General features: G+C 35.2%; 1 pseudogene; it reads left to right on the plus strand.

Moving 5' to 3' along the window:
- The window catches only part of LOC127162673 (NACHT, LRR and PYD domains-containing protein 12-like), a 49379-nt pseudogene that overhangs the window by 8458 nt on the left and 15906 nt on the right, over positions 1-25015 (plus strand).

The raw sequence follows: 25015 nt of genomic DNA on the forward strand, positions 1-25015 counted from the left end.
ACAAGCAGTATAAAAGCATTACAGACAAGTCCTACTGCATTCCAAGTTTTCTGAAGCCATACGCTCTCTTTATGCTTTATGCATATGCAAAGATTGAAGGTTTTAATCGCTGAAATGATCCCACTCCGCTAACGTGCTCACATCTAATTTAAAAAGATACTCCCGAACTTTAGCATGACGCAATTGGTCACGGGACACACAAGAGCCAATGGCGTTTCACAACAAGGCTGTCGAAAGGTTGGCGGCATTTTTTTAAATCACACACAGACAGACAGACTGCACCTGGTTAAGGTGACCTCGGAATAAGAAAGAAACTGACTAATATTAGCGTAGATGCCATTCTTCTGACGATGCACTGAGTACATCAGGTGTTATGGGAAGTGTTCCCGGTTCCGGTTGACTTAATTAATGCAGCCTAACAATCCTTTAACGGATTTGAATTATAGAAATATGTTGATGTGTTATGCGTAAGCCAGGTTAAATAGATGAGTCTTTAATATAGATTTAAACTGATAGAGTGTATATGCTTCCCGAACAGTGTTAACATTAATTCCATGTGACTATTAAGTCTAGAGTATGATTTCGACAATGAGTGGGACCTGACACGTGTTGTCTAACTCCAATAGAGTTCAGAATGTCTATAAATGCTGCTCCCAGTACATCGTTTTCATTAACAGCATGGATGTTAAAGTCACCCACTATTAAGACCTTATCTGTAGTGTTGTAGAAACACCTCCCCCTTTACCTTTTAGACATGGCTCATGTTTATAAGAGTAATCTTGAGGGGAAGACTCGTTTAAGATAATGTAATCATCTGGTTTAAGCCAGGTTTCTGTCAAACAGAGCACATCTAGGTTATGATCAATGATCATATCATTTACAAAAAGTGCTTTTGTAGAAAGGGACCTGATATTCAAAAGGCCAAGTTTTATCATTTGTTTCTCTGTATTATGTACATTTTTTATTTGTCAAACATCAATTAGATTACTCTTAAACTGGTTTGGACGTTTTTTTGTATTGTCTAGCTTGGGGAACGGACACAGTCTCTATAGTATGATATCTAGGTGAAAGGGTCTCTGTGTGCTAATAATTAATTTATTTCGGTGATGTGAGGCAGCTAGCAGGCGGTCGGTTTAGCCAGTCTGTCTGCTTCCTGACCTGGGCCCCAGTTAGTCAAGTGCAAACTCTAAGACCATATGCCATATTACTAGAGAGAAGAGCGGCACCACCCTTGGAGGGATGAAGACCATCTCTTTTCAACAGGTCAGGTCTGCCCCAAAAACTCGTCCAATTGTCTATGAAACCTATGTTATTCTGCGGGCACCACTTAGACTTCCAGCCATTTAGTGACGACAGTCTGCTATGTATCTCGTCACCACGATACGCAGGGAGAGGACCAGAGCAAATTACAGTGTCTGACATCGTACTTGCAAGTTCACACACCTCTTTAATATTATTTTTAGTGATTTTTGAATAAATTATGAATATAGTTGTATCTGCCTGTTATATCTTGTGTTTTGTTGACAAATGGTTAATTTTAGGGGCAGGGGTTGGGTTAAATGTGTAAATAGTGTAATATAAATAAAACTGTTGTGACTATTTGCATTGAAAAAAAACACACCCCAACATATATGCAATAATAGCAATATTATTACCCAATATATAATTTAATCATGGCGATAAAATTCCCAGTGCCTTTCGCGTCAGCACATTGAACGTGTTGTTTAGGCATAATGTGACCCAGCTGGGTTCCAAATGTGCACTTCCCTGTCGGTCTTCCCCATCTGGGGTGCGTTTCCCAAAAGCATCATTAGCCAGCTATGGTCGCAAGTTCCGTCGTTACCAACATAGTTCAACGATTCAGTGTTTCCCAAAACCATAGTTCAAACGAACATTCGCAAACAGCGTCACAAACTTACGTGGTTGGAATATTTTGTGTTTGTTTTCAGATGTTTTGTAGTGACGTAGATGAATCTCAGTCAAAAACACAAAGAGTGAAAAAGAGAACACTTTGTGTTGAAAATCCAAATGCTTTACAAGCCAAAAGTGTAATCTACAACACCAAGCATTTGATTCAGTAATGTACCAGTACTTCCAGTGAAACACTTTTGTAAATGCTTAGAAACTAATTACTTATAAGTTTTAAAAGGATCAAGAGTCCAACTACAGCAAACACCAACCTCCATGATGGTGGTATCATTTTTTGACCAGTAAAACATAAACATTTAAACCTCTGTTAATTCTCAATAAGATCTTCTGCAGTTGTCTGACAGAATATGGTGAGACTGGTTAATAATGAGTGAAGCTGGTTATTTAATCCTACTCTGTTGAGATCTTGAGAGATTTAATGTTTTCTTTTATTTAGTTGATTTCATCTAAGGCTGTGGCTAAAAGTTAGTTATAGTTCTAGTGTTTTTTTGTTTTTGTTTTGTTTTTCTTCGTTTTTGTCTGCTTGTTAACAGCAGGTGTTCATCACTAATGCTCAATCAGCACTTAATTAATGACTTAATTGTCTTATTAACTTTAACTCTGCCTCAGTGTTACTTTAACACTATTTGGAGTGGGACCAAATATACTCTAAGCAGTGTTGATTTAACACTGGGGATTTTACGGTGTAAGGGAACCCCGGAGTATGATGTACGAGGGAACCCGCGATGAATCAAACATCAAATAAAGTGAAAAGACAGGGAACAAAAAATGGTAAATTAGTCATCAGGTGCCATGTTCAATATAGCTGCATTTTAGAGATCTCTAATCAGTTAAATAGCACAAGTTATTATTTGGTGACGTCATTAACAACGGCCCTACATTGTTGAACTAAGGTGGTTCAAACGACGGAGATGTGATTGTTTTTGGGAAACGTTTGTCGTGTCTGGCTAGTTAGTTTCCACAACAATGCATCATACTATGGAGGTTAATGAGCGAGTTACATCGTTTTATGGGAAACACACCCCTGGTCACCAAAACAGCTCCCTGAAGCCATCTCTCCCTTCCTCTGGCATCTTGTAAAAATTACACATAAAGACAGAGTTTCTACTTCAATGTTTAAGGCCTAAAACTCTTACTAGGATGGGTCTCTTTGACAAGAGATCAGAGACCATTCCTTCAGAAAATAATCTCTCCAGATCCTTTAGATTCCCAGCTCCATGTTTGTGTTTCTCCTCTTCAGTTCACCCCTCTCATTTTCTATAGGATTCAGTTCAGGGAACTAGGACGGCCATGGCAGAAGCTTCATTTTGTGCTCAGGAATCATTTTTGTGTTGATTTGGATGTTCATTATTTGGATTGTTGTCCTGTTAGAAAATCCAAACAAGGCCCATTATAAGGTTTCTCGCCTGTTGAATGAGTATTTGTACTCTTTACCCCCTTGCATTTAAAATGAATGTTGGAGTTACACATTACATATTGCCATTGTTGGGGAGTAACAAGTTACATGTAATGGAATTACGTAATTTAATTACAAAATAAATGTAATTGTAATTAGTCAGTTACTGAGAAAAAATATTTAATTAAATTACACTTACAGATTTAATTGACTTCTTTTAAATTTCATTGACTGCTCTAAAATGAGACACCAGTGTTTCAGGAGTACACAGAATAGGACACATGCTTATTCGATAACTGTTTTATTTCCTATTTGGGTTTATGCATATACTTTATTTTTTAAGATTGTTTTTTCCAAGGCATTGTTAGAAGCTAGTGTTTTCTGTCATAGCTATGCAAACATTTGATTTCAAACCCAGTATCATAGCTATTAAACTATTTCTTGTTATGATGTTATGTCATGATCTTGTTATGACATAAAGCGCAACTGCGCTCATGGTGACCCGAGTTCGATTCCCGTCTCGAGGTCCTTTGCCAATCCCGCTTCCCTCTCTCCTCCCAGCTCTTTCCTGTCATCTCTCTACTGTCCTATCACAATAAAAGGCATAAAAAGGCCAAAAATATAACTAAAAAAAAAAAAAAAGTCTGAATTTGTAGTGGCTGTGCTTTAAATTTAATTATTACACAGCTCTTTCGGGGCAACTTAAGTCAGTGTTATATGCTTCGAATTTTTCTTGGCAGAAGCTTTGCGTTTGGTTAGCTAATAAAATATTAAAGCTTAATTCAATATTATGTGAACAATTTCTTAATTCTGTCATCCTGGTATCATGGACTTGCTCTATTGTTTCATACAAACGCAGCTGCTGCAATTTTTTTTTTTTTTTTTTGTACATTGTAATGGATTATAAGATAACTAACAAACTTGTGCTACTACTTAATTGTTTATGTGGTGAAATGTTGTGTAAGAAAACTGGTATGACTGCACTGTATACCTACAATGTCTAGTTTGAACTTGCCGTTTGCTAGCAACTGATTTCTTCATGGAAACTTTGCGTTCAAATATTTCAACTCAGATCAGTGTTTCGTGTCTAATAATGTTGACACGAAACATCTAAATAATCTATCAAGCAGCTGTGTAATAAGTGAGATAATGTACATTCAGCCAGTTGTTATCGCAAAATAAAGATGTATGTTATCCCTTACTTATTATAATCTTAATTCAAGTGATAAAGGATTTTGAAAGTCTGACAGTAATCAATGTTGAGTGCTACTGTAAGGTAACTCTGCCTGGTTTAAATGTTTCAAAATGATTAACAGTTGAAAATAATAGAAATTTTTAAAAGTAATCAAAAAGTAATGTTACATTACTTTAATAAAGTAATATAAAAGTTACATTACTTATTACATTTTAAATCAAGTAACTTGTAATCTGTAACCTATTACATTTCCAAAGTAACCTTCCCAACACTGCATATTGCATGGCAATAGAAAGCCTGACATGTCTACTTTTAAATAAACCAATTCAAATCGAAAACAGAAACTCAGTGTTTATATAATCTATATTAGAAGTGTATTTCTGTCTAAAGGCACTGTGTTGCGAAAATATACAAAGTCAGTATTGTCAGCTTCATCTTTGCAGTGCACTAGTTTATTAATGCTTAATGTTTTCCCCCCAAACACATTCATGGTCATTCCCTTTGCGGCAAGCTTTATGTGTGTACCTAAGTGTGGAATAGGCTATAAATGCTTACTGTGGTTTACTTAATGCCCAAATTGTACATGAAGTGAAGAACATAATTCTTTTAAAGGGAAATCACCATGAAATGTTTCTAAAATGATTTATGTCCTCCTGATAACCCCCATTTAATGAATTGGCTCTATCCCTCTCTCTCCTCTCCACCTGTAGCATCCAAGTGGATGCTGCACACTGGTGGTGGTTGAGGAGAGATCCCCCCATATGATTGTAAAGCGCTTTGGGTGTATGGCGATACACAATGAAAACGCTATATAAATGTGCTCATTTATTCATTCATTCATTCATTCATTTGTTCTGAGGTGGATTGTTGGTAAAAGCAATTTTAGGAAGGTTTGTGATTTTGTCTTAGTGACTTAGGAGTCCTTTTGATTACCCCTTTCATCGATTTAGGAGCTGATTTTAGCGTAAAAATGCTCTGTGAAATTCTAAGAGCAAAAATTTAGGAGTCCTAAAATTAGGACTGACACACCAATTATTTTTTCATAATTTCTCCTAAATCTGCAAGTTAGGAGTTATGTATTACCCTTATGATGTTTTGTGAATATGGTCCCTGAAATATGTTTCTCTTTTTCTTAGTATCATCTGCAGAAAGAGAAAGAGAGAAGCTTCTCCACTACAACCCGATCTCAGTGATGGATCAGTGCCCTTTGATCCTGTGTGAGTATATTCATGTAGAGCAGTGATTCTCAACCCTTTTTTTCCACTGGGCCGAACTATGGTCCAAGTGCAAGTCTCGCGGGCCGCATATCATTTACATATTACATCACCAATACAAACCAACCAGATTTGTAATATTATAAATATTATGATATTTAAACGATTCCCCCAGATTAAATTATTCACTGGTTTAAGAAATTTCTGATCGTAAAAAACCTGCTTCTTTTCATTTTTAAGGTATTGATTTCGTTTTAATGTACTGATTCAAATTAGTAATCAATAACAATAATTATTATACCAGTCGCGCACCTCCCCTGACATGCTTTTGCGTGTGAACACAGCATTTGGGTGGAAGAGTGGATGGCGCGAGCGCTCAATCATCAAACATATTTCAAAGGAATCCGGCGCCACGGTCCTGACCAGGTGTTTTAGGGAATATTTACATTTATTCACATGCGATTGAAGGTTTCAGTCGGCGGGAACAACAGTCGCAGAGCGGATCTGGGCCGCGTCCATAGAAACGAGCGCGCTGTTTTTTTTTTTGTTTTTTTGTTTTTCCTTGAGTTCAGAAGACGATGGAGGCAGATACAGACTGTACACTGCTACCCCAAAAACTTAATCAAGGTAAGTCACATGGTGTGATCAAACTGTTCTAGTAAATAAATTAATGTCTTATTATGTTGTGCACTCGTTAACTTAAAGGTTTGGTGTTTTTATTGCTCTTAGATCGGCGATGGATTGTAATGTTAGCGAACTATGTTATCAGAGGGGTGTCTAACACCTACGAAGAAGACGGTCCAGAGGTCTGTAATTATACGTAATTAACTAATTTTAACTGCTTATATGTATTTTTAATGTTTAAGATTGCTGCTGGGTAATTAGTGATGGGCTAACATCAATGTTAACTGTTAAGTGCTAGCTAAAACCTCTCGCACACCCTAGGCTGCATTTATCTGATTAAAAAAGGTAATATTGTGAAATATTAATACACTATGAAATAACTATCTTCTGTTTGAATATATTTTAAAATGTAATTTATTCCTGTGAATTTTTTAGCGTCATTACTCTTCAGTGTCACATGATCCCTCTGAAATCATTCTAATCATAGATATGTATAGCATATACTTACCTATGACTATGCTAATTTGCTGCTGGATTGTTATTGGTGCTCAGTTATCAATAATGGTTCTTATTATTATCAGTCATATAATCATATTATTGTCGTGTTTTTGCTGCTTAATATATACTGAAACATTGTTTTAGGATTATTTGATGAATAGAAAGTTCAAAAGAACGTTTTATTTGAAATAGCTTTTTTTTTTTTTTTTTGCAACATTATGTTTTTACTTTTATCAATTTAATGCCTACTGCTAAATAAAAACAGTTATTTCTATTAAATAACAAACACACCAAACATTTGAATGGTTATATATCATGGTTTCTGGATATATTAGGAGCTAAGTGTTTTTTAACAGTGATAATAATCAGAAATGTCTCTTGAGCAGCAAATCAGCATATTAGAATGATTTCTGAAGGATCATGTGACACTGAAGACTGGAGTAATGATGCTGAAAAATCAGCTTTGATCACAGAAATAAATTACATTTTACAATATATTCACAAAGAAAAAACATTTTAATTGATAATAACTGTAATAATAAATTTCTGTGATGGAAAAAGATGAATAAATAAATGCTTTTCTTTTAAACTTTTTATTCATCAATAAATCCTGACAAACAGTATCACAGGTTCCCAAAAAAATTAAGCAGCACAACTGTTTTCAACATTGATAATAAATCAGCATATTAGAATGATTTCTGAAGAATCATGTGACACTGAAGACTGGAGTAATGATGCTGAAAATGTAGCTTTGATCAAAGTGATAAATACTATTTTAAAGTATATTAAAATAGAAACCATTATTTTAAATTTGCTTTGGCCTGAGGAGCATTAATGACTTTTTTCAAAACATAAAAAAAAGAATGTGTCCAAACTTTTGACCAGCCGAGTCCCCTTGAATAAACAGGCAAAACGCTTTTAGGCACATCCTGAATGATAGAAACAGAGAAGGGCACTGAGGAAGCAGACATGTATTACATTATATTGTTTGGTATGGTTTTTTATTTAAAAAATATTTGCCAAAAGATGCTTTTTTTCTGTTAACGATATGTTCCATGTTAATTTAGTAAATGAATTGAAAAATTGTGCAGCAACACTATATAAAAATCTGTTTAAATTTCAGTTTCCACCCGTTACCCAAGGCTGTCAAACAGGAAGGTGAGTCCCTATTTTTGTTGTAATTTTTTTTTTTTTGTGTGTTCAGTGGAGTTTGAGTTATTCAAGCTATTTGAATAACACAGTGTATAATTGAGTAGTGATATTATTGAGTGCCTAAAAATGTTACAACTAGTGCTGTTCAAAACACTGATTGTTAGGGCCGATTGTGGCTCACAGCTTTTCTGGAGAAATGCTCCTTCAAACAACTTCACACTCAGCATCCTGAACAATATACCTGTCATGACAGTCATAGTCCTCCAGCAATGCTACAGTCTGTGTGTCATTTGGGCACAAACAATTTTTCATCTCCAGTCAGTGATTAAAGGAAGTGTGTATTAAAAGAAGTGTCCGTGACACTGATGTCATGTGCGCTAATTAATCTGGCTCTTAAAGGATTACTCCACTTCCAGAATAAAAAATTCCTGATAATTTACTCTCCCCATGTCATCTAAGATGTTCATGTCCTTTTTCTTCAGTCACAAAGAAATTAAGTTTTTTGAGGAAAACATTCCAGGATTTTTCTCCATATAGTTGACTTCAATGGGGATAAACGGATTGAAGGTTAAAATTGCAGTTTCAATGCAGCTTCAAAGGGCTACGCGATCCCAGCTGAGGAATAAGGGTCTTCTAGTGAAACAATCGATTAATTTCTAAAAAAAAAATGTATATATAGTTATATATTTTTTAAACTCAAATGCTTGTCTTGTCTAGCTCTACGATACGCATATGTACTTTGTGCACTCCGGTTTAATACAGTTAGAGTATGTTGAAAAACTCCCATCTCATTTTCTCCTCAAACTTCAAAATCATCCTACATCGCTGCAGAAATACCAACCCAGTGTTTACAAAGTGAACATGCAAAAAAGATAAAACGCCCTTTACAAAAAAAGGTAAAACTGATGTTGGACGATTTTGAAGTTGGAGAAGAAAATGAGACTCTAACTGTTTTGAACCACAGAGTATGCATAAAGTATGCATTGAAACTGCATTTTTAACCTTCAGTCCGTTAATCCCCATTGATGTCCACTATATGGAGAAAATTCATGGAATATTTTCCTTAAAAACTTAATTCTTTGTGACTGAGGAAAGAAAGAAATTAATATCTTGGATGACATGGGGTGAATACATTTTCAGGAATTTTTTTTATTCTGGAAATGGAGTAATCCTTTAATGCATCGTGTTTCCTTCTGAAGCATCAGTAAACATGTGAACCTTTTGTAATAGTTGCATATGAGTCCCTCAGTTGCCCTCAGAGTGGATGAAGTTCGATCTCAAAATCATACAGTCATTGTTGGAAAGTGTTCAAATACACAAAAATGCTAAAAACAAAGAATTTGTGGGACCTGAAGGATTTTTCTAAAGAACAGAAGGCAGATTAACTGTAAAAACAAGGGACTCTTGAACAACTATCACTAAACAAACAAACACAGCTGTGGATCATTCAGGTAACAACGCAGTATTAAGAAGGGGGATGTACACTTTTGAACAGAGTCATTTTTATAAATTCTACTATTATTTTTTGCTTGTGGACTATATGTAAACTTCTTTTATGTGAGAGATGCCAATAACATTTTTTTACACATTTAATCTTTTTTTAGAGACAACGAAAAGGAGGGAACTGTCTTTAAGCTGTGGAATAAGACAGAGGGCTCAAATTTACCTCAAAAATGACATTGCACAAGACTATTACAACTAGAACCAACTCAAGCGCACGATGGTGACCCACATTTACAGTATAAGAACTTTCACTGTGGTATAAAATTTCCCCTGTGGTAATCATTCAAATTCTTCTCATTCCCATTGTGTAGCACTGTTTTAAAGGAGAAGTCCACTTCCAAAACAAAGATTCACATATAATGTACTCACCCCCTTGTCATCCAAGATGTTCATGTCTTTCTTTCTTCAGTCGTAAAGAAATTACATTTCTGCATTTTTTTCCATATAATGGACTGATATGGTGCCCTGAGTTTGAACTTCCAAAATGCAGTTTAAATGCGGCTTCAAACGATCCCAAATGTGGTTGTAAATGATTCCAGCCAAGAAAAGAGGATCTTATCTAGTAAAACGATCTGTAATTTTCATTAAAAAAAATACAACTGAAATACTTTTTAATCTCAAATGCTCGTCTCGTCTTGTTCTCCATGAACTCGGTGTATTCTGGCTCAAGACAGAGTTTTATGTCGAAAAACTCCAATCGTATTTTCTCCCTTAACTTCAAAAATCATTTCAAAATCATCCTACATCACTGCAGAAGTTCTGACACAGTCTTTGCAATGTGGACATACAAAGAAGATCAAACACTCTTAACAAAAAAAGGTAAAACAGCGATATAGGACCATTTCGAAGCTGAGGGAGAACGTAAGATGGGAGTTTTTCAACATACCCTAACTGTCATGAACCAGAACAAAAAAAGTCAAGGAAAAGTGAGACAAGACGAGCGTTTGACATTAAAAAGTATATAAATTGTATTTTTTAAAATGAAAACAACTGATCGTTACGCTAGATAAAACTCTTCTTTCTCGGCTGGGATTGTTTACAACCGCATTTGGGATCGTTTGAAGCCACATTTAAACTGCATTGTGGAAGTTCAAAATCGAGGCACCATACCAGTCCATTATATGGAGACATTTTTTCTGACATTTTGCTGACATTTTTTCCTCAAAAAACGGCTGAAAAAAATTCTTTACGACTGAAGACTGAAAGACATGAACATTTTGGATGACAAGTGGCCGAGTAAATTATTTGTAAATTGTTGTTCTGGAAGTGGACTTCTCCTTTAAGTTTAGTGAATATTATGCACAGTAAGCACTAGAAGTAGAGACATGTAGACACTTGCTTTTTGTGCAAAAATGATGAAAATGAAAGAAAAGATGCACAGTGGCACATCTTTTGCATTCTTTTGTGTAGTAATTCAGTTGTTTTAATATGAATACACTGCAAAAAATGATTTTCTTAGTATTTTGTCTTGTTTTCCAGTATAAATATCTAAACATTCTTGAATCAAGATGAATTTACTTGACAAGTAAAATCACTTAAGATATTAAGTCTTGTTTTCTAAAAAAAAAAAAAAAAGATACAATTTTGTAAAATATTTGCCAATGATTATTTTTCTTGCCCCATTGTCAGATATTTTTGCTTGTTTTAAGCAAACTGTTTAAAAAACTAACAAAATTTTGATAATTTTTAGAAAACAAGACATAATATCTTAAGTTGTTTTTCTTGTAAATTAAATCCATCTTGATTCAAGAATTTGTAGACATATACTAGAAAACAACACAGAAATACTAGGTAAGAAAATCATTTTTTGCAGTGTATTTGTATTGTTTTAATAAAGTGTTCAGTACAGTAATTGTCTATACATCTATACAAAAAATAAATAAGTGGCATAAGACAGTAAGATAATTATGTATTATGTAAGATGGTTGTAGTCATTGCTTTAACGGTATTAATCATTTCTGCTTAAATACAGTCATTATCTACTTGTATGATCTGTATTATCCAGAAACTGTACAAATACTGTGGCATATGACATTACTCTGACACAGTCATCTTCAGTTACTTTTTAGCTGTAGCAGAGAAACATGCATTTTCTGTAAAGCTGCATTGAAATGTGTATTGTGAAAAGCACTATACAAATAAACTAATAGTATTTGAATTCTAGATGTGTCTACAACTTGTGTGTGTGTGTGTAGGTCTATTTATATATATAAAATGAGCTGGCTCAGATCCGGCATGTTACTGGCCCAAATCTGGCATGGTACTAAACCAGATCCGACATGGTATTGGACCAGATCCGGCTTGGTACTGGCCCGGATCTGGCTTGGTACTGGATCAGATCCGGCCCACATTTGGGCCAAATCACCATAAAAGAATCCGCATCTGGCCTGGAGCTGGCCCAGTTCTGGTCCAAATGCGGAAAAACGGATCCATGCCGGTATTGGCCCGTTGTGCCAAAGGAAGCCGGCCCGAGTCCGTTGCACGGATCTGGCCCAGAACTTCCGATGGGTTTGGGCCATATCCGGGCCAGATGATTTTTACTGTCTGGGATATGAAAACAAATTATTTCATATAAAAACATTACAGTTTATATTTCTTTAGTACATTTTTAATTTAATGTAAATACAAAAATAAATTGTAAAACTAAGTTCTTTTGTAATGTGTTCGGCGGGCCGTACTTGGTTTCATGACGGTTCCGCGGGTTGAGAACCACTGATGTAGAGTGAGACATTCAACACAAGAACAAATATTGTGCACAGAAATAACAAGAGAGAAATGCACATTTGTATTTTATTTCTGCAGTAAAGTTATTTATACTGAAAAAAAACGGAAATTATGCTCTCTTTTTTAACAGATAATATAACACAAATGAAAATCGTGATATAAAGAAAGAAAACGGAAAAGAAAAATTCAAAAGGCCTTTTGTTAAATACTGTACATGTGCTTATGCTCTTGTGTGCTTCTCTGTCTTTTCCCTTTTTGTCTAATAAGAAGGCTCTGTTGGCCACAGTAAATTCATTATATTTAAAAATTAGCCTATCAATCGAACACTCTTTCTAAATGTGGTTGTGGTATGATTTCAAATAAGATTATTTAATATTAGAGACATTTAAATATTTTCTCTGTTTTGATAAAGCTCTTTTCTGTGTTTTTGTCTCTCCATAAATCTTAATGTGTTTTCAGTGTAGGGAGAGCTGAGCAAATCAGATATTTGTCCTGTCAGACCTTCACATCCTCTTACTGTCAGAACCACATCAGTCATCATGACACACAAGCAGCCCTGCAACTCGATTCTCATCAACCAGTGCATGATGATCTACAGAGAGTCAAAGACCAGCACAAAACCAGCATGAAGAACAAGTATGAGAGCTTATTTGAGGGAATCAAACTACAAGAGAATCAAACCCTCCTGAACAGGATTTACACACAGCTGTACATCATAGAGGGAGAGAGTGAAGGAGTGAATGAAGAACATGAGGTGCTACAGATGGAGAAAAGTTACAAGACCCTCCAAGACACTCCAATCAACTGCAATGACATCTTTAATCCTTTATCTGAACAAGGATATGAGGAGATGAGAAGAGAGAAGAAAGACAAAATAAAGACTGTTCTTACTAAAGGCATCGCTGGAATTGGAAAAACCGTCTCTGTGCAGAAGTTCATTCTGGACTGGGCTGAGGGAAAAGTGAATCAGGATGTAGATTTCATGTTTGTGCTTACATTTCGAGAGCTGAACTTGATTAAAGATAATCAGTACAGTCTTCACAGACTTATGCTTGCCTTTCATCCTGAACTTCAGTATTTGGATTCAAAGATTTATGATGAATGTAAAGTTGTGTTCATCTTTGATGGTCTGGATGAAAGCAGAATTAAACTGATGTTTTCAGACAGTCAGAAAATTTCTGATGTGACTGAGATTTCATCAGTGGGTGTGTTGATATCAAACCTCATGAAAGGAGATCTGCTTCCCTCTGCTCTCATCTGGATCACCACCAGACCAGCAGCAGCCAATCAGATCCCCTCTAAATACATCAACCGTGTGACAGAAATTCAGGGATTCAATGACCCTCAGAAGGAGGAATATTTTAGGAAGAGAATCAGTGATGAGCATCAAGCCAACAGAATCATCTCAAACATCAGAAGAGCAAGAAGCCTCCACATCATGTGTCACATACCCGTCTTCTGCTGGATCTCAGCCACTGTGCTTCAAAACATCCTGAAACAAGATCTCAGTGCAGAAATCCCTCAAACTCTGACTGAAATGTACATATACTTCCTTCTCATTCAAACAAATATGAGGAACCAGAAGTATGAAGAGAGAGATCCAGAGAAACTCCTGCAGTCCAACAAAGAAGTGATTGTGAAACTTGCTGAACTGGCTTTCAGTCAGCTGATGAAGGGCAATGTGATGTTTTATGAGGAGGACCTGAGAGAGAGCGGCATAGACGTCACTGATGCCTCAGTGTATTCTGGGATTTGCACCGAGATCTTTAGGGAAGAATCTGTGATTTATCACAGGAAGGTTTACAGCTTTGTACATCTGAGTTTTCAGGAGTTTTTTGCAGCACTGTATGTGTTTTACTGCTATTTACACAAGAACAGTGATATTCTGAAAATGTTCCTGAAAGGAAAGTTCAGAAATCAGTGTGAAAATGATTCTCTAGATGTGTTTCTAAAGGGGGCAATGAATAAAGCACTGGACAGTAAAAATGGACACCTGGATCTTTTCCTTCGATTTCTTCATGGCATCTCACTGGAGTCCAATCAGAGACTCTTACAAGATGTACTGATACACACAGAGAACAACCCAGAGAGCATCAAGAAAATAATTAGAAACCTCAAACGAGGTCAAAAAAACAATGTCAGTCCTGAAAGATGGATGAATCTGTCACACTGCTTGAATGAGATGAAGGATAATTCTATTGTTAAAGAAATGCAGACATTTTTAAACTCTAAAACAAAAAGAAAAAATCTCTCTCTTGCACAATGTTCAACTTTGGCAAACATGATCCTGATGTCAGAGGAGGTGCTGGATGAGTTAGACCTTAAAAAATACAACATCACATCATCAACAGAGGGTAGATGGAGACTAGTACCTGCTGTGAGAAACTGCAGAAAAGCTCTGTAAGTGGGGAAAAGTAAACACAATTATATTTATATTTAACATAAGGTTCAACATAAGTTTTGATGGAAGTTTGATGTGTTTTATTGGGGTTTGTGTTCATAAGCATAGATGTTAATTACTGCACTTGAGTGATGTTTTCATTCATTCAATAAATGCTATTAGTTTATTTTTTATTTATTTATTTATTTTTTAAGATTTGTAGAATGTAAAAAGAAAAAAAACTTTGCTTTGTCAGCTTAATCTGTAAACACAGTTCAACTCTGTGACAGTTGTTTAGGTGATTTTAGTCCAAAGAATTGGTTTATGTAATAAAGTAACTAAGTCTTTAAATCTGGTGGAGACATCAGCACACCAGCATGCCTTTTAAACAGAGTCCTTGCTGTTTTGTTGTTTTCAGTTTGGCAGGCTGTAATCTCACAAATCAGCACTGTGAATTTGTGACTTCTGCTCTACAATCATCAAACTCACCCCTGAGAGAGCTGGACCTAAGTAACAATCATCTCCAGGATTCAGGAGGGAAACTGCTCGCTGCTGGACTGAAAAGTCCCAATTGTCAACTCAACATACTGAGGTTTGTGTTTCACACTGATTAATTTTGTGATTGTTAATAATTATAGACACCCAAGCAAGTTTAACAGGAGTTTGGGAAACTGTTCTGCATTTTTAACCTAAATCACAGCAGTGTCTATCTATGAAGGACGTAGACTGTCAAACATACACAACTGTTACCCAATTATAGCAGTGGGTGTTTACTTCTGAGTCTACAATCCTCCACGCCTAGTTCATGACCCCTTTAAAACTTTCAGACAAGCCTTTGTCACATCAAAGTTGGTCATCAAAATCATTTTATTAATCCTATACACGTCCAGATAGTTTTAAATGCACACAGAATATATGCTAATTAGTTTTTGTTGGGTCACCCAAAATAGTGACAAAAGGTTCCCAGAAATACAAGCAGAGTTTTTTCCCCCATATTCCAGTTTTTAGTCGTTTATGTTGTGGATTAGAACATGTGTCATCTAATAAAAATGTTTTACAGAAAATCACCTTGTTAACAGAAATCTCAAGCCAATTAATTTATTAGCATATTAATTTGAATAAACGTCTTTCAGTAAATGCCTTCATATCATAACATAGACTTCAGCATCCCGTCAATTTTTTTTTTTTTGTTGGTGTTATTTTGTTTTCATTAATTACTCTATACACCATCATACACCCCACATTCATGCTGTTGCTCCCAAATGCCAGAAATAAGATCTAAAGCATCTTTAAATTAAGCACACTAACATTATTACTGTTGTTGTAGATTATCTGGCTGTTTGGTGAAAGAGGAAGGTTGTGCTGCTCTGGCATCAGCTCTGAGTTCAAACCTTTCACACCTGAGAGAGCTTGATCTGAGTAACAATCATCTGCGGGATTCAGGAGGGAAACTGCTTGCTGCTGGACTGAAGAGTCCAAACTGTCAACTCAACATATTGAGGTTTGTGTTTCACATTAATTTTGTGATTTTAATAATTACAGACGCCCTGTCAAGCAAGTTTAAGAGGGAAAGTGAAATTGTTTATATTCTGCACTGTTTTCTTATATATATATATATATATATTGTTTATATATGTTTGGACACACCTTCTCATTCACTCATTCAAAGAGTTTTCTTTATTTTCATGACTATGAAAATTGTAGATTCACACTGAAGGCATCAAAACTATGAATTAACACATGTGGAATTATATACATAACAAAAAAGTGTGAAACAATTGAAAATATGTCATATTCTAGGTTCTTCAAAGTAGCCACCTTTTGCTTTGATTACTGCTTTGCACACTCTTGGCATTCTCTTGATGAGCTTCAAGAGGTAGTCACCTGAAATGGTCTTCCAACAGTCTTGAAGGAGTTCCCAGAGATGCTTAGCACTTGTTGGCCCTTTTGCCTTCACTCTGCGGTCCAGCTCACCCCAAACCATCTCAATTGGGTTCAGGTCCGGTGACTGTGGAGGCCAGGTCATCTGGCACAGCACCCCATCACTCTCCTTCTTGGTCAAATAGGCCTTACACAGCCTGGAGGTGTGTTTGGGGTCATTGTCCTGTTGAAAAATAAATGATGGTCCAACTAAACGCAAACCGGATGGAATAGCATGCCACTGCAAGATGCTGTGGTAGCCATGCTGGTTCAGTATGCTTTCAATTTTGAATAAATCCCCAACAGTGTCACCAGCAAAGCACCCCCACACCATCACACCTCCTCCTCCATGCTTCACGGTGGGAACCAGGCATGTAGAGTCCATCCGTTCACCTTTTCTGCGTCGCACAAAGACACGGTGGTTGGAACCAAAGATCTCAAATTGACTGACCTTCATTTCTTAAAGTAATGATGGCCACTCGTTTTTCTTTACTTAGCTGCTTTTTTCTTGCCATAATACAAATTCTAACAGTCTATTCAGTAGGACTATCAGCTGTGTATCCACCTGACTTCCGCACAACACAACTGATGGTCCCAACCCCATTTATAAGGCAAGAAATCCCACTTATTAAACCTGACAGGGCACACCTGTGAAGTGAAAACCATTTCAGGTGACTACCTCTTGAAGCTCATCAAGAGAATGCCAAGAGTGTGCAAAGCAGTAATCAAAGCAAAAGGTGGCTACTTTGAAGAACTTAGAATATGACATATTTTCAGTTGTTTCACACTTTTTTGTTATGTATATAATTCCACATGTGTTAATTCATAGTTTTGATGCCTTCAGTGTGAATCTACAATTTTCATAGTCATGAAAATAAAGAAAACTCCCTGAATGAGAAGGTGTGTCCAAACTTTTGGTCTGTACTGTATATATATGAAGAGTTCAGATGCAAGTCCAGCTGACATCTTTCTTTAAAAAAGGGAATTTTTATCAAGCTCAGATGTATAGGTTTCTGTAAGTACCGGTACTTCTGATTGGGCTGAGGCTGGTATTTTAGCGAGTTTCAAGAAAAAGTATTTGATGGACATATAATATGTGTCCAGAGCATTCACTCAGTATCATTATCTCATTTTTGACCGAGATGGCTTTTAGCTGGTTTTGCTTCTGAACTCTTCATATAGTAGTCAACATCTGAAGTGGATCAAAAAAAAAAAGTTTATCAAAGTTGTCCTAAGACAAGAATGAGTATTGTTTTGGTTTTAGGACAAGTCTGATGAAAGATTTTTATCCACTTCAAATGTTGACTAGTATATATATAGTATAAACATTTGAAGTTGATTAGTATTATTTTTTTTAATCGATTGACATCACCACTATATATATATATATATATATATATATATATATATATGTATATATATATATAGTGATGTCAATCGATTTTTAAAAAATAATAACTAATTATTGAACTAATTAACCGCACATTTTTCTGAAATTAATCGCAGTTAATTGCACCTAACATTACAGTTTTTAATTATGCTTTTATATTGCCATAATTTCACATTCAATCTTCAAATTAATGTAGAAACAACATAAAGGAAGTATATTTTTGATATTTGTTTAATGCCATTTTTTATGACTGAAGGCAAGTATCACTGTTACCAACTGATGTCTCTATGAATTTTTTCCTAATATTGAGCCATTGACTATAGCCATTTAACATTACAGTATAACTGAGAACGTTCAGTTAAACATTTATATAAACCTATTATAATAACCGTCATTATCTGTGCTTTTCAGCAAGAAAATACAGCCAAATTAAAGTTATCAAACACTAAATCTAAATTAAATAAAAGATAAAGCTTAAAACTACAGAAGTTATTGATTTCCTCTTTTTTAATTTGGTTCTTTGATTAACAGACATCACAGCAGCTGGTTATTAGGATATTTTGTCTGCTGTTACTTTAAAAGCTGCCGCTGCTGAACTTGATGCTTGAAATATTTTAATGCATTAAAATGAAAATAAAAAAATCACTAATATACAGGTGAAGCTCAAAAAATTAGAATATTGTAAAAAAAAAAAAAAAAAAAAAAGTCAATTTTTTGTTTGTAACTTATTTCAAAAACTGAAACTTTCATGTATACTAGATTCATTACATGTATAAAGTAAAACATTTCTAAAGTTTGTTTTAGTTTTGATGATTACAGCTTACAGCTCATGAAAGTCAAAAATCCAGTATCTCAAAATATTTGAATATTTCCTTAGATCAATCAAAAAACGGATTTGCAAAACAGAAAAGTTCTTTAACGTACGTTCATTTATGCACTCTATACTTGGTCGGCAGCACATATTACAGCAAATTCCTTGCTCCTAGCACAAATTACAGCATCAGTAAAGTGTGACATGTAAGCGATCAGCCTGTGGCACTGCTGAGGCACTGTTGAGCCTTTCAGATTGTCTGTATATTGTTGGATCGACTGTTTCTCATCTTCCTCTTGAAAATATCCCATAGATTCTCTATGGGGTTCAGGTCAGGCATGTTGGCTGGCCAATAAAGCACAGTAATATCATGGTCAGCAAACCACTTGGAAGTAGTTTTAGCACTGTGGGTAGGTGCTAAAGTCCTGCTGGAAAAGAAAAACAGCATCTCCATAAAGCTTGTCAGCAGATGGGAGCATAAAGTGCTCCAAAATCTCCCGGTAGACGGCTGCATTGAGTTTGGACTTGATAAAACACAGATGATCACCCCAAATCATCACTGACTTCAAAAACTTCACACTGGACTTCAAGCAGCATGGATTCTGTGCCTCTGCAGTCTTCCTCCAGACTCTGGGATCATGATTTCAACATGAAATTCAAAATTTACTTTTATCTGAAAAGAGGACTTTGGACCACTGAGCAGCAGTCCAGTTCATTTTCTCCTTAGCCCAAGTAAGATCCTTCTGACGTTGTTTCTGTTTCATGAGTGGCTTGGTAGCCCTTTTCCTGAAGACGTCTGCACGTGGTGACTCTTGATGCGCTTAACTCCAGCTTCATTCCACTCCTTGTGAAGCTCTCCCAAGTGTTTGAAAAATGGCTTTGCTTGACAGTTTTCTCAAGCTTGTGGTCATCCCTGTTGCTTGTGCACCTTTTCCTACCCAATTTCTTCCTTCCAGTCCACTTTGTATTTAATATGCTTTGATACAGCACTCCCTTTCAGTAATGACCTTCTGTGACTTATACTCTTTGTGGGTGTCAATGATTATCTTTTGGACCATTGTCATGTCATCAGTCTTCCTCATTATTGTGGTTTCAAAAAACAAGAGATACCTGGAATTTATACTGTAAGGATGGATATTTAATGAAACTCAAATGTAAATATTTTGAGATACTGGATTTTTGACTTTCATGAGCTGTAAGCTCTAATCATCAAAATTAAAACAAAAAAACTTTAGAAATGTTTTACTTTACATGTAATAAATCTAGAATATATGAAAGTTTCAGTTTTTGAAATAAGTTACAAACAAAAAAAGAACATTTTCACAATATTCTATTTTTTTGAGATGCCCCTATATATACAGTCACAATTAAATAGTCACAATTAATTTTATTAATTAGTTGCGCCACCTAAGATTAAAGTTTTTAAAACTACTTTGTATTGCAATAATCATATACCCCACATTCATGCTGCTGTTCCCAAATGCCAGAAATAAGATCTAAACCATCTCTAAAATTAAGTACACTAAACATTATTACTGTTGTTGTAGATTATCTGGCTGTTTGGTGAAAGAAGAAGGTTGTGCTGCTCTGGCATCAGCTCTGAGTTCAAACCTTTCACACCTGAGAGAGCTTGATCTGAGTGACAATCATCTGCAGGATTCAGGAGGGAAACTGCTCGCTGTTGTACTGAAGAGTCCAAACTGTCAACTCAACATACTGAGGTTTGTGTTTCACAATGATTCATTTTGTGATTGTAATAATTAAAGACGCCCTGGCAAGCGAGTTTAAGAGCAAAACATTTTGGGTAGTTCTGTTTTTTTCCTTCATTAGCCTACTACAAATCTACCTACTCTCTACAATTGGATTAAAAAGTTTTAGGCAAAAAGTGAAAATGTTTATATTCTGCACTGTTTTCTGCCACTGTTAGCATTGTGTTAAAACTTGCTAGCAACAATGTATTATGTAATGCTAGAAACACATTAAAACGTTGCAATGGGATACATCATTCTAGAAGCATGCTGTCAACATGTTAAATCATCAAAATCTTCAGAAAATCGCACTGTTAACAGAAACCTCAAGCCAGTTAATTATTATAAAATTAATTTGAGTAAAAGTCATTCAGTGAATCGTTCAGAGCAGTTCTTGAATAAATTCCTTCATATCATAACATAGACTTCAGTGTCCCACCAATATGTAATTTTATATATTTTTTTATACTGCTTTTATTTCAGTTTTAATTCACTTATGGGTATATATTTCTCCCCAAAATAAGGTTGTAGGTGCACACACACAATCACCATCGCACAGCATCTCTAAACTTAAGCACACTAACATTATTACTGTTGTTGTAGATTATCTGGCTGTTTGGTGAAAGAGGAAGGTTGTGCTGCTCTGGCATCAGCTCTGAGTTCAAACCCCTCACACCTGAGAGAGCTGGACCTGAGTAACAATGACCTGCAGGATTCTGGAGTTAATCTGCTCTCTGCTGGACTGAAGAGTCCAAATCAACTCAGCATACTGAGGTTTGTGCTTCATATTGATTTATATTTTAATAATAGTGTGTGCGTGAGAGAAAAACTATATACATTCTACTTTTGTAATTAAATAATAATTAATTGCATAAAAGAATTGCTCAATGTGCTAAACGTGTTAGCAAAATAAACACAACAATAATTGACAGCGGTGTGAAAACAGCAGTTAAAAACACATCTGCAGTTTGGTACTCCAGTAAAGTCCAGTCAGGTCATGTTTATTTATTTAGGGCCAGGTTTACTAAACAGGGCAAAGCAGCATTAGAGCGCAATTCCATAAAAGCACTGATGGGAGGGGAAAATTTTGCGTGTGATTTACTGACAATGAACAAATTAAAGAACACAGACGCAGCCAGAATGACCGGCAGAATCTACCAAGAGCAGCGCTTCTTCTTCACTAGGCGTCTTTAGTAAATTCTGACAATACTATTTTAAAACCAAAAGATGGTTTGCATTGGAAATGTCACTTTCAGTTAGAATTACAACTTAATGTTCTGTTACACTGTTGACACAATTAAAAGTGGGGACAATTATTTAATTAAAGTGACAGTTCGGTTTGCAGAGGTCAAAGCTTGATCCAGCTCAAGATCGAGCATGATTTAACATATTGCTAACATGTTTCTAGCAACTACTATCATGTAGCTGTTTTGATTATCATAACCCTATAGGGTTTTTTAAGAGAGATTATGTAAATAGTTTATCTAAAAATACAGTGTCTTATCACTTACCCTTATTTTGTTTCGTATCTATATGACTTACAGGAGATATTAGAATGATGTGTCATTGAGTTAAATTTTCATATAGATAATTAAATGGTGAATAAGAGAGTTTCTCTGCCTGTCATTCATTTTGTGTGTCAAATATATTTATTTGTATAAATTAATTGTATAATAATTGCAATTACATAATCTGAAGTTTTCAAAAGCTGAAGTGATTACTTTTCAGGGCTGTACTGTGTCAACTTTTTTGCACATAGCACTGGTGCTACAGAGTTTAAAATACCAAAGATAATGTTAAGATGCTAAGTACAGTTAAAGACTTTAGTGACAATTCCATATTAAAATATTTTAAATAAATTACAAATGTGAATTCATTCAACACTGTACATCAACAATATTTTTAATGTGTTTCAAAATAGGCTTACACCTTTTAAACATATGATACAATTTGAATAAAAGAGTCTTAGAGGCAAGGGAAAATCTAATCCAATAACTTTTTATTAAACAATTAAACATACAGCAAGGAATGCTGAGATTGTAACATGGAAACAGAAGAAAGGACTCAATCCTTTACAGTATCGATGTGCAAATAGAGTATTTACCATATAGTTTTGCTATAACGCATGGCTCTATTCAAAACATATTGATCCGAGTCATCAGGATTAAACACTTACTCGATATTCAGCAAAGTTTAAATTCAACTCAACTTAAACAGCTTGTCTATTGTTGAGAAAATGGTGTGTAAAACAGGTACGTCACTCTGGTCAAAACATAGACTCGTTTTGCAGCATTCAAAGGGATTGTCCTCTGGAGTAGGCCAGTCGCGATCATACTCAGAGTCAGATTCGTCGCTGCTTTGAGACAAAATGTCTGTTTCAGAGTCCTTGTTGCATTTATTTACCAACATAAGGTAATTTTGGTCATGAAGTGTTTTGTTCCAACAGGATGATATAGAAATGTAGTCTGGTGGCTTTGTTGCACGATACCGCATACCTGGTGTTGATCCATCCCACTGGAAGTAGTACCAGACTTTTCCACCAAAACTGAATTCTCTCCAAATTTGATTGTAGAAATATGCCCAGTCTATGGCAGTCAAAAGCAGATAGTCACATTCAGATGTATATTCTTTGTAAGATTCCAAAATGTAGAGTTTCACAATCTGCAACTCTTTGTCAAACACAAATCTTCCCACACGATCATCAGACACTGGGAAATCTTGTTTCACAAAATCTTCATCTTCACAGAAAATCTTTTTTAGACTCTTCCCTTGACTTTTCCTTGGTGCAAAAGTCAGCTCCTCTCTCATTTCAACAACACGTCTTGTTGGTGTTACACACATCATTCTTCTAGATGTTTCAGGACTGTTTGGACCGGAGGCCGCCATTGTCACTGGAGAATGCAGAATGTCTTCAGTGGTTAACTATGTCCCCTGCTAAACCTTATTTAAATACCAATTGTGAATGTAGGTAGGACTCAGTAGGTGTGAAAAAAACAAGAACGTGACACCTTCAGTAGTCTTAAAACATCAGATAGTTTGACACATTTAGTGAGATTATTATCTTTTAAATTACCTCACATATTTTCTTGCAAACAATGGGGTAAAGTATCTTGCTGGTAAATCAAAGTATAATTTCTAATAGAATTTTTATTTAATTTTGTACAAATCAGTCGAGATCTCACAGTCTTGTAAAATGTTAATGTGTTAATTGTAGTTTTATTTTAAAGTAAGCAGTCTTAAATTATTCTGAGTGCTACATGTATATTTCCAGATAAAGCATTTTCAAAGATCCTTGTGTAGCATTCTATATTCAAAATTTTTGGTAAATACTTCATTAAATTAAGCAAATGCAAATACTGAGGTTAATGAACAAAGAGAAGCCATGAACACAAATCTGCAACGGTTGTACTTGTTGTTAGAACGGTGTTTGTCAAACTAGTCTTAAGTGATATTATTCACATTAAACAGGTTAATGAACTCTTTCAGCATCTGTACTTGTAATAATGCATAAAATAATTTCATTAGGGTCTCAGCTACAGCTGAATGATAAAACAAACTTGAGGATGTTGTTGGCAGTTTGTGGGCCGCTGAAAAACCTGTGTGTGTGTGTGTGTGTGTGTGTGTGAGAGAGAGAGAGTGAGAGTTTGAAAGAAAAATGTTTTGGGATAAAAATGTTTTGCTACATTTGCTACAGATGATTTTACTACAAACTATAAGCACTCTAACTTAGAAACATAACCCTATTTTTTTTTTTATGGTATTTTATATTAAAGTAAGTATATAAAGTAAGTTTTTTATTGATTAATATTTATGATCATGATGAATTTACACGGTTATGTATTTATACAATAATGTTTCATGAACCCACTGGTTACTGTATACATGTTCAAGAGAATAACCTCAGTTGTCAATCTAAAGTTTTTTTAGTCTGCATTACAAATATCTTAAAAGAAGAGGCTTTCATACATTCTATTTCCATTTGTCTCAGGACACTGTTACACAAAAACATGCTTTTTAAACTGTTTTAACAGTAATGTTGAACTTTACAAATATTTTACACATACTTAACATCTTAACACATTTGTATAAGTAAGATATTAATGTCATCACAAATCGTCAGACGCATCAGCTTGGGGTGACAAAGACGGTCTTATCGAATACTTGATCATTTATTCTGTCAATTATTTGATCAAATCTTAGTCAAATAAAACTAAAAGACAGTTGTTTGTATTTTAATAAAATATAGCATTACAGTGTGACAATAAATATGATGCATTTAAACAGCATGGATAATAATAGCATTTTAAAGTCAGAAAGAAAATCGAATCTGATGTAAAGATGGGGTCACTTGTTGCACCTTGTTTAAGACATTCTTTTGTTGCAGACAAGTTTACGACAGCAAATTTTTAGTATATTTAGGTCTAAGTGCCTTGCACTCACCAGAGGATCATTTGACAACTTCTAATCCTCATCATGGCTTTAGGTCTGAAAGATCTAAAAATCTACAAAACTTATTTGTTAAAACAAAAGT

The sequence above is a fragment of the Labeo rohita genome, chromosome 3, assembly GCF_022985175.1.
Source record: "Labeo rohita strain BAU-BD-2019 chromosome 3, IGBB_LRoh.1.0, whole genome shotgun sequence".
Classification (NCBI taxonomy): Eukaryota; Metazoa; Chordata; class Actinopteri; order Cypriniformes; family Cyprinidae; genus Labeo; species Labeo rohita.